This window comes from Schistocerca nitens, chromosome 9, assembly GCF_023898315.1.
Source record: "Schistocerca nitens isolate TAMUIC-IGC-003100 chromosome 9, iqSchNite1.1, whole genome shotgun sequence".
NCBI lineage: Eukaryota > Metazoa > Arthropoda > Insecta > Orthoptera > Acrididae > Schistocerca > Schistocerca nitens.
Window position 1 is genome coordinate 406,592,404 of NC_064622.1, and position 17,059 is coordinate 406,609,462.

Below are 17,059 nucleotides of genomic sequence, written 5' to 3' on the forward strand. Positions count from 1 at the left end.
GTGAGATAAGCCTCTACATCCTTACATTTGTCCTCTAGCCATGCCTGCTTAGCCATTTAGCACTGTCTGTCGATCTCATTTTTGAGACGTTTGTATTCCTTTTTGCCTGCTTCATTTACTGCATTTTTATATTTTCTCATTTCATCAATTAAATTCAATATTTCTTCTGTCACCCAAGGATTTCTACTAGCGCTAAATACCTATGAAGCTTTTTTTCCAGATTGTATTTACCTGCATCATTTGCAAAAAGTTTGATTTTACTACCGATACAGTCTGCCAAGCCATTAATGTACGTGTCTAGCAACAACGGAAACTTCGGGCCAGGCCAAAAAATTTTCGCAATGGCATGGTATCCCAACTGTCGTATCGTTCCACTGGAAACGTGATTGATGATGTAGAACTGCGGCGACGAGTAGTTTCCAGCGCACTGTGTCGTGTCCCCTCAGTGGAAACGCAAGCCCATTAGGGACTGGTGCGAATTGTTACGTACGACTGTTGCCCGCGCAAGTGAAACCAGTACGGGAGGCGTGAGGCGTGGGTTACCGTTAGCGAAGCCGGGCCTCCCGTTAGACGACCAGAGTGCGGCGACCAGCGAAAGACAGTTCCCGAGATCGCGTCACCACCAGCTGACGTCGCCGCCATGGTCCTGCTAGAAGCAGTATAGACAGATAGACCGCAGTTCTAAGTTGCAGAATCAGCTGCAGGTAAGTGTGACGCACCATTATACCCTCTGCCGTCGCTTCACCTGCGACCCGATCGGTAGCTTCCAAGACACGGGACATGACGTGTTGACTGTAACGTTCTTCCAATGGCGTGCATTCGACTTGAGCATACCTACGAGAATAATACAACGTAATGTCACAGCTATTTCCTTTGTCTTTCTTTCCATCCTGTAACTTTGGGTTTTTCCCTTTTAGCACTACAGGTAACCGTCACAATGCCGTAATCAATCTTGTGGAGTAATACGGCGTCCGCTTTCATGAGATACGACTTTACCAGCGCTGCGCATGCGCATTACGACGTTCGTGGATGTGCCAGTACACTATATTTCAGTTCTTTTATCTTGGCGGCTCGCGCTGCCCGCCCAGACGCGGGAGATAGCTGCGTTGTCAGTTGCAAACTACGCACGCGCCAAGAGAAGCAGCGCCGTAGTATAGTATAGTTCGCAAACTTACGTTGAGGGGGGAGCGCGCAGTTTATGAAGTAAAGCCGCCACGGCCGCATTAACCCTTTCGCTGCTACAGAGACGTGATCCCCGCATTCCTCGCTGTGCGCGATTTTGTCATCACTGCACTGCTCGCCTGTGCTGACACGTGGTGTTCCGACTGCTTTGACACACTTATCATTCGATTTCACAAAAACTATTTGGCCCAAAAATTTGATTTTTACACATCTTCTTGACTGATACCTTCCCCCCATAAATGACTTAATTTTGTTTCAATGTTCAACGCAGTTATTGTGCAGCATTAAATGTAGTAAATCATTGCACGAAATTTTGAAGAGTTTGCAGAGGTAAAGGTCCATAGGGTATACTTTCCGTATGGTCCATTTTAGTTGTCACAATGTTGAGAATGAAATGTGGACAAGATACCTAAATTTCGTATAAAATTTTCTGTATAACAATATCTCATTTAATTTAAGTACCAGATAGGTGTCGTATGTAATATTGAGAAATATTCCGTCTTTCGCGACTGTAATAAAAGTTTTATTTATACCAGAGTCATTTCGCTTTTTTCTAAAAAGTTCTGATTAAAACAAAGTTGGCGAAGTACACAAAACTGAATTGTGGACGTAATAAAACATAGAAACTAAAATATATTGTCAGTCAGGCGCAGTGCACAAACAATTTGTGTTTGTCACAAGGGACAGCAAATACTTGCCAAAACATAGATCAGTCGACGAAAACGTTGAATATCATGATGTTGCCAAAGCAGCGAAGCAAAGAATTGCATCAGACAATCAAGTAGCTCGGTAACGTACGAGCCGAAATTCTTCTCTAAATAATATTTTTAATATTTTCGCAAAAGAATTTATCTCAATATTATTAGTAAAACAGTGGCTGCGGAAGAGAAGATATACAAACAAAACAGATAACATGAATATTGTATGTGTGCCTTTTCATTGTTTTTACTTGCTGTGAAAAATAAATATTGGAGGACAAAATTAGGAAAACCGAAAACTTATTATGATTATAATGAAGAGACAAAGCACTAGAAATTTCAAAAAAATACATTCAAACGAATAAAATTCAATAAGTAAGACACTTCGTTATTGTTTTGAAATAAAGAAATATTAAGCACCCAAATAGGTTTGAACCCACCACTTTTCGCTCAGCAGCCAAACAGCTTAACCATTAGTCTAATGCAGCTTGTCATTCGATAGTATAACTGAAGGACTCTAAAATATCACACAAAATACCGACAAACACTGTTGGTATGACTATGAATTACTCATGTTTCGTCGAAGTACAATAGGAAATAAACAATTACCGCTGTTCTTTATTGCGAAAAAGCAGTTCGTGAGAATAATACAAACACCTTTCCTTGCTATCGCCTGAATTAGGAGGCTTATTGCTTGTTTGGTTTAATTAATTAATAGACTATGAAGCAATTGGTATAAAGAATGCTTTTTCCAAACTTTCTATAAAGGAAAGTCTGCTATCAAGACATTGCTTTTGTTCAATTACTTTATTTATAACTGAACGTTTCTAAAACTGAAGACACTCGTCCATGCTCTGCACTGCAGTCGAGCTCTGGCAACGTCGTTCTCTGTTCGTTGGCTGACTGTGTTTTGTGACGTCAGATGCGCAGAACGAACCTAAACTTGGTTGCCGTCGTAAATGACGCGCACTATAGTTGCTCAGAGGGCCGCGCATGCGGACCAAACTATAGCTTTATCCTGGATCCAAATTTAATATGGTCTCGCCGATCACGACATCTAGCATGGCTGGTAAACGCTGACAACATGCGTTTGAAGCCCAGGTAGCGAGTTTGATACTACAGCTTGCAGCTGAATCACACAACGTGTTGGTAGTAGAAAAATGAAATCAACAGTTCAGCTCAACACCCAAAAGCACATGTTTAATCCTTCATCTTGTCTGTGGTCAACGTCGTCTCGTCTTTCTTTGGGTTTATGAAAGTATGATTGCCACAGAATACGTATTGTGTCATGCAGTCTGAGAACAATTGCTTCTTGTCGTTGTGTAGTTCATTAGTCATTGTATTAACATCTATTTGCCATTCAGTATCGTCACTTCTAACGTCATAAGGCCACTCCCTTGGCAGGTTGTAAGTATTTTCCTTTTGTTTTTGGCATCCTTCACTTAATCTAGTTGCCTTGATTTCAATGTTCCACTTCCATAAAATATGGCAGATGCAAGGCACTCCAATATTAAGATCTTTACTCATATTTTTACGTGTATCTATTAATGCATACATTCAGAGTGCGGTATTTATTTATGTCTTATGCCTCAGCGTTAAACCTGTTAAGAGGTCCTATATTTTTCCAAATTTTAGATCAGTTTACCTGTTGTACAATTTTCTTATTGTTCACTCAGTTAGATGTCTGTAAATATTTTCCTTGGATAGCTGTTGTTGTCGATTTTCAATCTGATATTTTCATCTTGTATGCCCGTAATGTTTTCATAAGTATTATTACGTTCCTTTACAAGTTATCGTCTGATTCGCTGTTGGTGCCTGGTCTGTTGTCTTTTAAGGGGCTCCGGAAAGGCTCAAAATCATGAAAAGTTCAATTTTTACTTTTTTGCGTTTTCTGAATCTGCAGACTATTACCTTTTAATAGATATATAATTTATTCAATTCCGAAGACTACAACTATTTTTAATTTTTTTTTGAAATGTGTTCTACATGGGCGTGATCCACTGTGGCGCTGTTAAACTGCTGTCAAATGGTGTTATTATTAACGTCCGTGTTCATCAGGTACATTTTAGTGATGTGAGATAAAGTATGTGTTGTGGCTAACCTGTGATGGTTCAATATATATCGCTGGTGTGATTGTCGATTGTTTCATGTTTATTTACTCTGTCGTTATCTCGAAAATATTCGTAATTAATTCTGTTTCTTGAGTCTCTGTTTTGTTGAAGTATAATAATGAGTAAAAGTAAAGTTATTAGAAATCCTCTGAAGGCTTTTAAGAAAAGGAGAAATGTTTGGGCTCTTTTTTTCATACTTCTTCAACCGATGAAAATTCCCAACATAGCTTGTGTCCCAAAGAAGAAGATAGTTGGTGTAAATATAACAAAGGATTGCTAACTGGTGAAGTGTACACTCATAAGCATAGTCAGCCTCATTCAATAATGGAGGTGATAAAACCTATTTTCAGAGACTTAGCAGCACCTGAACTGTTGAAAAAGTGTATTCATGGAAAAACTCAAAACCCCAATGAAAGTGTAAATAGTGTTATATGGTCGAGAATCCCCAAGACTGTATTTGTTGGAATAGAAACACTTCACTTTGGTGTGTATGATGCTGTTGCGACTTTCAATGATGGCAACATTGTAAGGTGCAAGGTATTTAGAAATATGGGAATGAAGATAGGTTCTAACACGGTACGAGCGATGCTTGCTTTAGACAAGGAACGCCTTCGGGCTGCAGACAGGGCTGTAAAGAGTCTAGAAATACAAGCAAGAGTAAACAGGAGGAGGAACAAGAGGAAGCTGGAGGAGGAGTTTGCAGAGGATGAAGATAATCCATCCTATGGACCTGGAATGCACTAAAAAGTTAATCCAATCTTTGTCGCTCGATTCCCAAAACTTTTATTTTCTCATACTAATTACATGTTTTCTAAGGATCTTCCAAACATATTTGTTTCAAACTTTCAGTAAATGTTACACAGTACCTTCTGCATAATTTAACACAGCCTTTTTCCAAAAAACTGTATATTTTTGAATATATAAATAAAAAATTGCAAAAAAAATGTTGCGAATTTTCATTACAATTGAAAAAAAATCATCTTTAATAACTGAACTAAAATTTTGTAAAATCCCTGTGTTAAGTTGTGGCCCATATTCCAATAAATAATCTGTAAAAAGTTCAACTTCCTACCTCAAATACTTTGTGAGGAAAGATGTAATTTACAAGCGTTATTTTTACATTGCAAGTATAGGGCGTTCCGGAGCCCCTTAAGCAATTCAACAATGACCCTACAGTTTCAATAAATCTGCTTTACAAAGAAAACATTGGGCAACAGTTAGGGGAAATATTTTTCTCAGACTATTTGCAGTTTGTATCTTTGTTTACACCCTACAAGTATGATGTAAAGAAACCTAGCTTCCCTGTCGCTGTGTTAGAAAAGTTGTCAGAAATTCATAATGGCACTTTAGAATTTGACATTAAGTGGCGCGGTAGGTACAACAGCTTCTGTGGAACGGTAATTTCCGCCTTGATGTACGGTCCTCTCCTTTAAGAAGAACAATACGAAGATACGCCGTAAGTAAATGAACGCCTCTACAGTAACGAAATTTTATAATATGTTTAATTTTTAGGCTAGCAAAGATGTTTTAACTGAGTAAGACGGACCGCATATCGTGACGGAAAAACGAATTTAATATTTGCGTGAACAGTACCGACTTCATAAAAGTAGGCCTAATCTATGAAAATGTTAGAGCAAAACTCAGTCATTGAGAAAGACTATGAGGTCCATCCCAACTATCATAGAATAATATCCGACAGATCTTATAACAATAACTTGGACTACGGTAAACTAGAGCTGGCATCTGGGAATGCAGATTTAAATGGCAATAGTAAAATAATTATAGTCATGTTTTATAAACCTTTTTCTGCCTATTGTTCTCCTAGATACGCACAACGTTTGAGTGTGCGACGTCCAGTTATTAAACTACTTCTTTAATCTTTTAGAACGCCAGATCTTTCCATTCTGTAATTAACTTAAACAATCTTGTTGTTGTTGTTGTTGTTGTGGTCTTCAGTCCTGAGACTGGTTTGATGCAGCTCTCCATGCTACTCTATCCTGTGCAAGCTTCTTCATCTCCCAGTACCTACTGCAACCTACAACCTTCTGAATCTGCTTAGTGTATTCATCTCTTGGTCTCCCTCTACGATTTTTACCCTCCACGCTGCCCTCCAATGCTAAATTTGTGATCCCTTGATGCCTCAGAGCCGGCCGGAGTGGCCGAGCGGTTAAAGGCGCTACAGTCTGGATCCGCACGACCGCTACGGTCGCAGGTTCGAATCCTGCCTCGGGCATGGATGTGTGTGATGTCCTTAGGTTAGTTAGGTTTAAGTAGTTCTAAGTTCTAGGGGACTTATGACCACAGCATTTGAGTCCCATAGTGCTCAGAGCCATTTGAACCATTTTTTTGATGCCTCAGAACATGTCCTACCAACCGGTCCCTTCTTCTAGTCAAGTTGTGCCACAAACTCATCTTCTCCCCAATTCTATTCAATACCTCCTCATTAGTTATGTGATCTACCCATCTAATCTTCAGCATTCTTCTGTAGCACCACATTTCGAAAGCTTCTATTCTCCTCCTGTCCGAACTATTTATCGTCCATGTTTCACTTCCATACACGGCTACACTCCATACAAATACTTTCAGAAACGACTTCCTGACACTTAAATCTATACTCGATGTTAACAAATTTTTCTTCTTCAGAAACGATTTCCTTGCCATTGCCAGTCTACATTTTATATCCTCTCTACTTCGACCATCATCAGTTATTTTACTCCCTAAATAGCAAAACTCCTTTACTACTTTAAGTGCCTCATTTCCTAATCTAATTCCCTCAGCATCACCCGATTTAATTCGACTACATTCCATTATCCTCGTTTTGCTTTTGTTGATGTTCATCTTATATCCTCCTTTCAAGACACTGTCCATTCCGTTCAACAGCTCTTCCAAGTCCTTTGCTGTCTTTGACAGAATTACAATGTCATCGGCGAACCTCAAAGTTTTTATTTCTTCTCCATGAATTTTAATACCTACTCCGAATTTTTCTTTTGTTTCCTTTACTGCTTGCTCAATATACAGATTGAATAACATCGGGGAGAGGCTACAACCCTGTCTCACTCCTTTCTAAACAATCTTAATGTACATGAAATAGATCACCCTAAATATGCCGCTCGATACAATGGCGACTGTAGGTCATTTGCGTGCGCTTCTCTGCAGTGCTGGAATCGAAAAGAAGAATGGTACACATTTATCCTCATCTGTGACTTCACCTAAGTGCAGCTTGAGATACTCGTTGAATTACTACTTAATATTTTATATTTCATTAAAAACTTCCAATATAATTTCCACCCATATACGATAACACGGTACTACACCTGCTTCTGTAGTATCGGTCGATAACACAGGACAACGCGGTAGCGCTTGTGAATAGAAGAGAGAGCTCACGAAAGCTCGTGCGACCAGTTCTTGAATACCCCTCCCCCTCCCCCCAATTCCCACCCTAAAAAAAAAAAAAAAAATAAATAAATAAAAAAAAAAAAACCTTCGCAAACCGAACTCACACCCTGCCCAGCTAAACTGACAAACGGATCATTTCGGTATCACTTTGTAGAAAATCAGAACGTGTAATAACAACAAGAGCGCCTAAGCGCCTAGAGCCATTTGTTGCGAAACTAACATGATGTGTCCCCTAAATATAATCAAGATAATATATAAATACAGTATATATATAAGTGGAAATGAGCGGCCGCTGAGTGCAAGTCTTATTGCCGGCCGCGGTGGTCTAGCGGTTCTAGGCGCTCAGTCCGGAACCGCGCGACTGCTACGGTCGCAGGTTCGAATCCTGCCTCGGGCATGGATGTGTGTGATGTCCTTAGGTTAGTTAGGTTTAAGTAGTTCTAAGTTCTAGGGGACTGATGACCACAGATGTTAAGTCCCGTAGTGCTCAGAGCCATTTGAGCCATTTTGCAAGTCTTATTTCAATTGACGTCACGTTCGGTGTCCAGCGCGTCGGTGATGCGGATGAAATGATGATGGGAACAGCACAACACCCAGTCCCCGAGCGGACAAAATCTCCAACCCGGCCGGGAATCGAACCCGGGCCCACTTGCATGGTACCACCTTACCACTCAGCATTTTTTATTTACTTAAGAAGATCGTAAAAGCTGTTTTCCAAAATGAAGTACGTTTGCTTTTTTCAATATTTGTGCACAGCTGTTAGATTATCGATTTATGTGTTAGACATATGATCTACTTTTAAATTCTTACCTATGATGAAAATCGATTTACACAGTACATAAAATTCAGGATTTTCTTTTTCTCTTAATTATCTATCACAGATAAGAATTTTGCCAAAGTTCTCATTATGTTTTTTAATTCTGAGTTCTCTTTGTTCGTTTAGGATGTTTGTTGGGTTTTTTTTGCCGAATGTGCGTAGATTTCTTTTTTATCCTAGTTGCTCACGTAGTTTCCTTTATCGGCTCTATGAAGAATGAAAAGATTAGTGCTTGTATCTACTGTAGAGCGTTGATACATACTGAATGTAGAATAGTTGGTTACACTTTTGTTTATATTTTCACGGTTTCTTACACTAAATTTTCGTGTACTCCTGAATGTCGTATATCTTAGTTTATTCTGTGTGAAAAAGTATTGAATTGCATTCCATACAATTTGTAGCTGCAGAAATATACTTTACATATTTGGATGTGTTCAGATGGATGTTCTGGTGGCGGAATGTTCATTTAAGTGAGATGCTCAAACGAGTTCACATTTTCCTGAATCACAATTCAGTTCTTTTTAAATGATCTACTGATGTCAAGAAGCGACGAACTTCGTTGTGATTTCAGTGTACTATAAACATGATTCTTTCGATATCCGCACAAAAAGAAAATTACTGGTGCTAAATCGGGCAACTAGGCGAACCATTTCTGAGAATCACGGCATTCTAACCATTTCCCAGGAAATCTGTTGTTCAGTTCTTACGCATCACGTGCAGAATTGGCTGGGTGACCGTCGTGCTGCATCCACATAAGGTCTCTAAGACTTGACTACCATTTTCAAGCGGAGCACCTAAATCATCGACGATAAAAGTTCGATGCATCTCACTGTTAGGATACCTGCAAAGTTATGTGGACTGATGATCCCACACCACACTTTGAAGGGCATGACGATCGACGTGATGTACCCCCATAGAATTTTCTATGACCCAGTTATGCGTGTTACGACCCTACTCCTTCTTCTTTTCAGCGATCACAAGCCCTGTAGACCACACGCTGCATCAACAATCTGCTTCCATCTTCTTCTATCTCTCGCTGTCCCTTCCCACCCTATGGGGATTCCTAATGCTGTGACGTTCTTCTCTAAGTCATCTTTCCACCGTGTGCGAGGTCAGTCTAATGGTCTTGTTGCCTGGAGAGTGCCTTCGAACGCCTTCTTAGGAACTCTGTTGGTTTCCATTCCAGCCACATGCCCAGCCCATTGCAGTCTTCAACTTTTTTAATTTCTGGACAACAGTGGGTTTCTTCATTAACTGATAAATTTCAGTGTTATTTCGAACTCTCCATATGCCAATCCCAACCTTCTTTCGAAAACATTCATTTTTTCTCTTTTTTCCTTGGTAAGCGTCCAACTTTCCGAACCATACAATATTACTGGGCAGATGATATCTTCATCTTGGTGGTGACTAATAAAGCTTTACTTTCGAGTGGGCTTCTTAGAGTGTACAGACATCTTGATCCTGAGGCTAGTCTCTCGGATATGTACGAGGGGCGTTTGAAAAGTCCGCGCAAAAATAGAAACTACTTACGTGTTTGGGGTGAACCTTTTTTATTTTTCGACATAGTCTCCTTTTAGACTTAAACACTTCGTCCAACGTTATTCTAATTTGTTAATCCCTTCCAAATAATAGGAATTGTTCAAGTCTGCATAATAGCTATTAGTTGCTGCAATCACCACCTTGTTTGAACAAAATCTTTGTCCCGCCAGCCATTTCTTCAAATTGGGGAACAAATAGTAGTCCGAGGGAGCCAAGTCTGGAGAACAGGGGGGATGTGAAACGAGTTGGAACCCTATTTCCATTAATTTTGCGACCATAACTGCTAAGGTGTGTTGGTGCATTGTCGTGATGGAAAACGACTGTTTTGCAGTCCAATTGCGGCGTTTTTCTTGCAGATCGGCTTTCAGACGGTCCAGAAACGATGAATAATATGCATCTGTAATAGTTTAACCCTTTTCCTGATAGTCAATTAGGATTATCCCTTGCGAATCCCAAAAGACAGTCGCCATAACCTTTCGGGCCGAAGGAATGGTCTTCGCCTTATTTGGTGCAGGTTCTCGCTTGGTAACCCATTGCTTAGATTGTTATTTGGTCTCAGGAGTACAGTAATGAATCAATATTTCATCCACAGCGACGAAACGACGCTTAAAGTCCTGCGGATTTTTCCTGAACAGCTGCAAACCTTCACTGCAACACTTCATATGATTCCGGTTTTGGTCAAGCATGAGCAATCGTGGAATCCATCTTGCGAATAGCTTTCTCATGTCCAAACGTTTATGTAAAATATGATGTACCCGTTCATTCGAGATGCTCACAGCCCTAGCAATCTCACGCACCTTAACTCTTCTGTCATCCATCACCAAATCATGGATTTTATCAATGATTTCAGGAGTCGTAACCTCCACAGGGCGTCCAGACTGTTGAGCATCACTTGTGACCATATGGACACTCCGAAAATTTTGAAACCTCTTATAAACTGTTCTAATCGAAGGTGCAGTGTTACCATAATGTTTATCAAGCTTCTATTTAGTCTCCTGAGGCATTTTACCTTTCATAAAGTTATCACCCACGAAATTCTTTTTCGTTCATTTTTTGACAATCACTCGACCTCCTTGATTCACACGAATGCCAAACACAAAGAAATAGACCAATATGACTGAAACTTGGTGTGAGTTCTTTCCAAAGAGGCTACTAACTAAACAGATCTCGATACGCGCCGGTGGTGCCATGTCTCGCACTTTGCACGAACTCTTTTCAAACGCCGTTCGTACAGAGTTATCATATTTTAACAGCTGTAGTGCTATCCAAGGTATTTAAATTGATGAACTTATCTGTATCTAGAATGGTGGTCAATTTCGAAGTGTGGATTTGGATTTGTGGCTCGACCTGTTTCCATATATTGTGTTTTTTCTTGGTTTATCAAAAATCCCATTTTGCTGGAAGATCTGACAGATCTGTACATGTCCTTCAGCTCTTCTTCTGTTTAACTGAGTAAGACTATATCATCTGCGTATGCCAGGAATTTACTTCACTGTGTTCGAATTAGACACCATTGTATAGCTGTAAATTACTCTCTCGAACCATTTTCTCTAATGCAAGCTTGAAGAGAATACATGACAGAACATCTCCCTGTCGTGAGCCTGTTATGATTGGGCAGTCGGGGGATATGGATCCTCTGAACTTCACTACTGCCTGTGAGCCGTCCATGCACAGTTTTATCATCCTAATAATTTTATTGGGTATCTTAAATTCTCTTAGTGTGTTGTAGAGGCTACTTCTGTGGATGTTGTCATAGGCTCTCTGGAAATCAATAAACAGACAGTGGGTGATTTTGTTAAATTCCCAGTATTTGTCAAAGATATGCCCTAGAGTAAACAGATTATCATTTGTAGAACGGTTTGGTCGAAATTCAGCCGAGTACTCTTGAATAATGGTTCCTGTGAAAGGCTTAATTTTGTCAAGAATGATCATTGACAGAACTTTGTGTGTTACGTTCAGCAAACGGATTCCTCTGTAATTTCCATATTTCACTTTGTTTTCTTTCTTGTGTGTGGGGCAAATCATTGCAGTTTTCCAGCCTTCGGCTAGTGTTTCAGTTTTCCAGATAATTGCGATAAGGTTATAAATTTCTTTGCGTAGTTTGTTTCCACCTCTTTTAACATCCCTGCTGATACGTGGTCCTCACCTGCAGGCCTGTTGTTTTTCGGCTTTTGAATGGTGTGTAGCGCTTCCTGTTTTGTGGTGCTGTATTCGATCATTGTGTAGTTGAAGGTTAGTGTAATTTAGCATTTCTGAGAAATACTCTTTCCATGTTCCTAGAATATCTTCAAGCTGTGTTAGCATGTTTTGATTTTTTTCTTCTATGAATAGGTTTTCACTTTGGTAACCTCTCAAAAATGGCTCTGAGCACTATGGGACTTAACATCTATGGTCATCAGTCCCCTAGAACTACTTAAACCTAACTAACCTAAGGACATCACACAACACCCAGTCATCACGAGGCAGAGAAAATCCCTGACCCCGCCGGGAATCGAACCCGGGAACCCGGGCGCGGGAAGCGAGAACGCTACCGCACTACCACGAGCTGCGGACCTTTGGTAACCTCTCTTACTGTTATTTGTATACTGTAGCAGCTTCGTTGAGTCTCTGTTCCTACTTTCCACTTCTATAGATTCCAAGACCAGTTAGATATTTCCTTTTCTCTGTTCGTAGAACTCTTGCTGTTTCTCTTTTCACTGTGTTGATGATCTCTCACCTGTCCTCATTCTCCATATTTTCCTTCTTTCCTTTTTTTCCACTGCCCTCTGCCAATTTTCATTGAACCATTTCCGTTTCTTCAGTTTCTTTATCTTGCCCAATGTTTTCTCTGCTGCATCTGTTACCACTGTCTTTATTCTTTTCCATGCCTTCGCAACAATTATGACGGTTCACTGCAACATAATTTATGAATTTGAATTCATTAAGGAACGTAAAACTGTGTAAGACGTTCAGAATGATATTATTCACGGCCCATTCGCAGAAAATCGTCCGTATGCAGCTCCTGTGTCAGTGACAGGCGGTACGAGTGGAACTTGTGACCGTGTGCTGTTCGCCACACAGAGATAAGGCTGACACCAGTTACTGTAAGAAACCTTTCTGAAGCTGACGTGAGGATCACGGCACAATTCAGATAAAATTAACACTTCCATACTCTCACTTCTTGCTGGCCTTCTGCTATTATCGTCCTACCTTTTCAAAACTACTTGTTTATTGAAGCCATTCGGCACACACTGTTTCATCGGAAGAACAATTTGGATTTAGAAAAAATAGATCTTGTACAGATAATGTCTGCCTCAAACATGTATTGGAAAAAAGAAGAGACTTTAGCATAAGAACGCACATCGCTTTCGTCGACTATGAGAAGGTTTTTGATTAAGTAAACAGGAAGCGGATGTGAAGCATAATGCAAAAGAATAGATATCCGAAACCTCTGGTTCACGTTATATAGAATGTACACTGCTCTGCAGAACTTAAGGACGAGATAGATAAAGTCTCCCAGTTGTGCATAAAAAAACACTGAATGTTAATCAGCGAGCAGATACGGTACTCTGTGGTGGTATTCTTCATTACAACAAGATCCAGAGTCAACATCAGGATGATGTAAAAACAGACGAAGTGTGACGAGCCCAGGAGTTTGGTATTGCCCACAGCATTCCTTGTCGTGAGTGGGGAGTGTTCCGGATCAGTGGCACTGCTGCTCAAAGGACAGGAGGTGGACTGTCAACTCCAGTAGCAGATGACCGCTACATTGTGCAGCAGTCAAGAAGGGACCCAATGTGGGTGCCATTTTAACCACATTTAACAGGACTGCAAGGCACGGAATCTCACGCTCCACAGTGGCAGGGTGACATGACTGATGACCAGCATGTTGTCTTCCATTGATACACTAAGTGATCAAAAGTATCCGGACACCCTATAAACATAAATTTTTCATATTAGGTGCATTGTGATGCCACCTGCTACCAGGTACTCCATAACAGTGACCCCAGTAGTCATTAGACATCGTGAGAGAGCAGAATGGGGCGCCCCCCGGAACTCACGGTCTCCGAACGTGGTCAGGTGATTGGGCGTCACTTGTGTCATACGTCTGTACGTGAGATTTTCTCACTCGTAACCATCCCTAGGCCCACTGTTTCCGATGTGATAGTGAAGTGGAAATGTGAAGGGACACATACAGCACAAAAGCGTACAGGCCGACCTCGTCTGTTGACTGACAGAGACCGCTAACAGTTGAAGAGGGTCGTAATGTGTAACAGGCAGACATCTACACAGACCATCACACAGGAATTCCGAAGTGCATCAGGATCCACTGCAAGTACTATGACAGTTAGGCGGGAAGTGGGAAAACTTGGATTTCATGGTCGAGCGGCTGCTAATAAGAGACACATCACGCCAGTAAATGCCAAACGACGCCTCGCTTGGTGTAACGAGCGTAAACATTGGTCGATTCAGCAGTGGAAAAACGTCGTGTGGAGTGGCGAATCATGGCACACGATGTGGCGATCCGATGGCAGGGTGTGGGTGTGGCGAACGCGCGGTGAACGTAATCTTCCAGCGTGTGTAGTGCCAACAGTAAAATTCGGAAGCGGTGGTGTTATGGTGTGGTCGTGTTTTTCATGGAGGGGGCTTGCATACCTTTTTGTTTTGCGTTGAACAATCACAACACAGGCCTACATTGATGTTTTAAGGACCTTCTTGCTTCCCACTGTTGAAGAGCAATTTGGGGATAGTGACTGCATCTTTCAACACGATCGGGTACCTGTGGTGGAGTGGTTACACGACAATAACATCCCTGTAATGGACTGGCCTGTACAGTGTCCTGACCTGAATCCTATAGAACACCTTTGGGATGTTTTGGAACGCCGACTTCGTGCCAGGCCTCACCGACTGACATCGATACCTCTCCTCAGTGCAGCACTCTGTGAAGAATGGGCTGCTATTCCTCAAGAAACCTTCCAGCATCCGATTGAACGTATGCCTGCGAGAGTGGAAGCTGTCATCAAGGCTAAGGGTGGACCAACACCATTTTGAATTTCAGCATTAACGAAGGGGGCGTCACGAACTTGTAAGTCATTTTCAACCGGATTTTCAGCTACTTTTGATCACATAGTGTAACAGCACGTTAGCGGTACCGTTTGCGCTGGGGCAAAGGGCGTAGGGACAGGACCAACGAGGAGTGAAGACACGTGTTCCAGAATCAGTCTGAATAGTGATTCTGGACATGTCCTCTTATAGCAAGAGGTGGGAACACGTAATGCACCTAGAAGCATTGTCGGACATGGCCATTTTAGTGGTCCACGTGTTATGTGGTGGGAGCCATAATGTTACATGGGCATACTGACATCCATATCTTTGAACACGATGCACTCACCTGTCAACGTTAATGTGACACTGTACCTCTTCCCCATGTGCGTCTTTTCAGATGTGCATTCGGCCTCTACTTCGTTTTTATGGGTGACAATGAGAGCGACAGCATCGGAAAGCGCAGGCGAGAAGCTCTTGGAATGAAAGGATGTTCGGCGAATGAACTGCCCTGCCCGTACCACCGACTCTCATCCCATTGGGCATATGTTGGAAGCGATGGCGAGGCGTATTTCAGCATGTCTACATGCAACAACGACCGAGCAACAGTTGTCAACCGCGCTGGTGGAGGAATGGAACACACTACCACATGCACTCCTTACCAATCATGGGGTCACCATGAAAGCACGTTGCAGAGCATGCATTGCTGTCCATGGGGATCACACACTCTATTAAGAACCATGTCCCGACTTTTGTAATGTCCAGGGGACCACTTAAATCAGTATGAGTCTGTACTTTGAATAAAAGTGTCATTTCTGTTCGTCTCATTGCGTATTTATTTCAGTTACCATCTGTACTGTACTGTAGCATTTCTTCCTAAGTATAGTCCAGGTAGTCCAAGTTTCATCGAGCTATGTTACTTGACAGTCACGCGAAAGTTACCTTCATCCTTATGTTTTGCTTACTAGTGTAATTTAACAGTTGTCCCTTCAGCCTATCTGCGCTCTTCTATTTACATGCAGTTTTAATGATAACAACTACTGATAAGGAACATTATCTCTGTTTACTCATCATAATGTTTATTGTCACTGAAAGTAACCTGCTATATGATCAAAGGTACAAGAACACCTTTTAGTCCACGTTAATATGGGATGTGTCCATCCTTCACCTTCACGACGGCTTCAACTCTGCTGGTACTCTTTCGATGGGGTGTCTGAATATTTGTGAAGGAGTCGTAGGTCATTCTTCCTTAAGAGTCAAAACCAGAGAAGGTAGTCGTGTTGGATACTGGATTCTGGGCCGAAGTCGACATTCTAACTCGTCCAAATGGTGTTCCATTGGGTCGAAGTCGGGACTCTGAGCAGGGCAACCAATTTCATGAATGTTATTGTCTACACACCATTGCCTCACAAATGCTGCTTTGAGACACGGTGCATTGTTATGCTGAAACAAACAATCATTGTCTTCGAACCATTCCTTCACTGTATGCAGTTCGCAACTTCGTAAAATGTGTTCATATCCTTCCACATTTAGCATTTTCTTAAGTGCGATAAGGAAACCACACCCTAACCACGGGAAACACCCCCATACCGTAACACCATCTCTAAGTACTTTGTTGTTGGCACTACACATGGTAGCAAGTAACTTTACCTAGGCATCCGCCAAACTCAAACCCTTTCATCGGGTTACCAGATGGCATAGCGTGATTCATCAGTCCAAATCACTTGTTTCCAGTCGTTCACACACCGTCCGTTGCAGTCGCTCTTTGCGCCACCTCAAGTGAGGGTTAGCTTTGACCGTAAAAATATGTGGCTTAGCAGCAGGTGCTCGATCATTGTATCCCATTTCCTTTTAGTCGCGGTATCATAGCTCTAATTTGTAACAGTTTTTGAGAAAAGAGAAATATTGGTAATAAGTGAAGACATTAATGAGTATGCACATTGTGTAAAGTTTTACCACGCGAAACAGTTGTAAAATTACTGAACTTTTCACAGATGTCGTTGCAGGACATTTAAGGGATAACATGATAAATATTAATACAGTTCTGATTTTCGGAAAATGTTCGTCAGTCGGATTTTCTCATAGATAATAGTTTACACTGGTTCCCTCGAGTTTCTTGCCAACAATAAACAACACTTTTAAGGCGATAATCGAATCCTCAGTACATTCTCTCAGTGTGAAATAATATTCTCATACACGCCAAAGAGACTGTTTCGTAGCACATGTGGTCATCAACAGTCTATCATCCTTGATATTGGACATCGGAAATTAACAAGACACCAAAATGTGTGAAA

The 17,059-nt window shown here is 41.2% G+C and overlaps 1 protein-coding gene across 1 annotated transcript in view; it reads left to right on the forward strand.

Annotated features, from left to right (window-relative positions):
- The first annotated feature begins 614 nt into the window (after positions 1 to 614).
- The window catches only part of LOC126203587 (glucose dehydrogenase [FAD, quinone]-like), a 290,286-nt gene continuing 273,841 nt past the window's right edge, over positions 615 to 17,059 (forward strand). The window contains exon 1 of the mRNA XM_049937948.1: positions 615 to 704. The gene's annotated coding sequence lies outside the window, so the exon portion shown is untranslated. The remainder of the gene's footprint in view (positions 705 to 17,059) is intronic.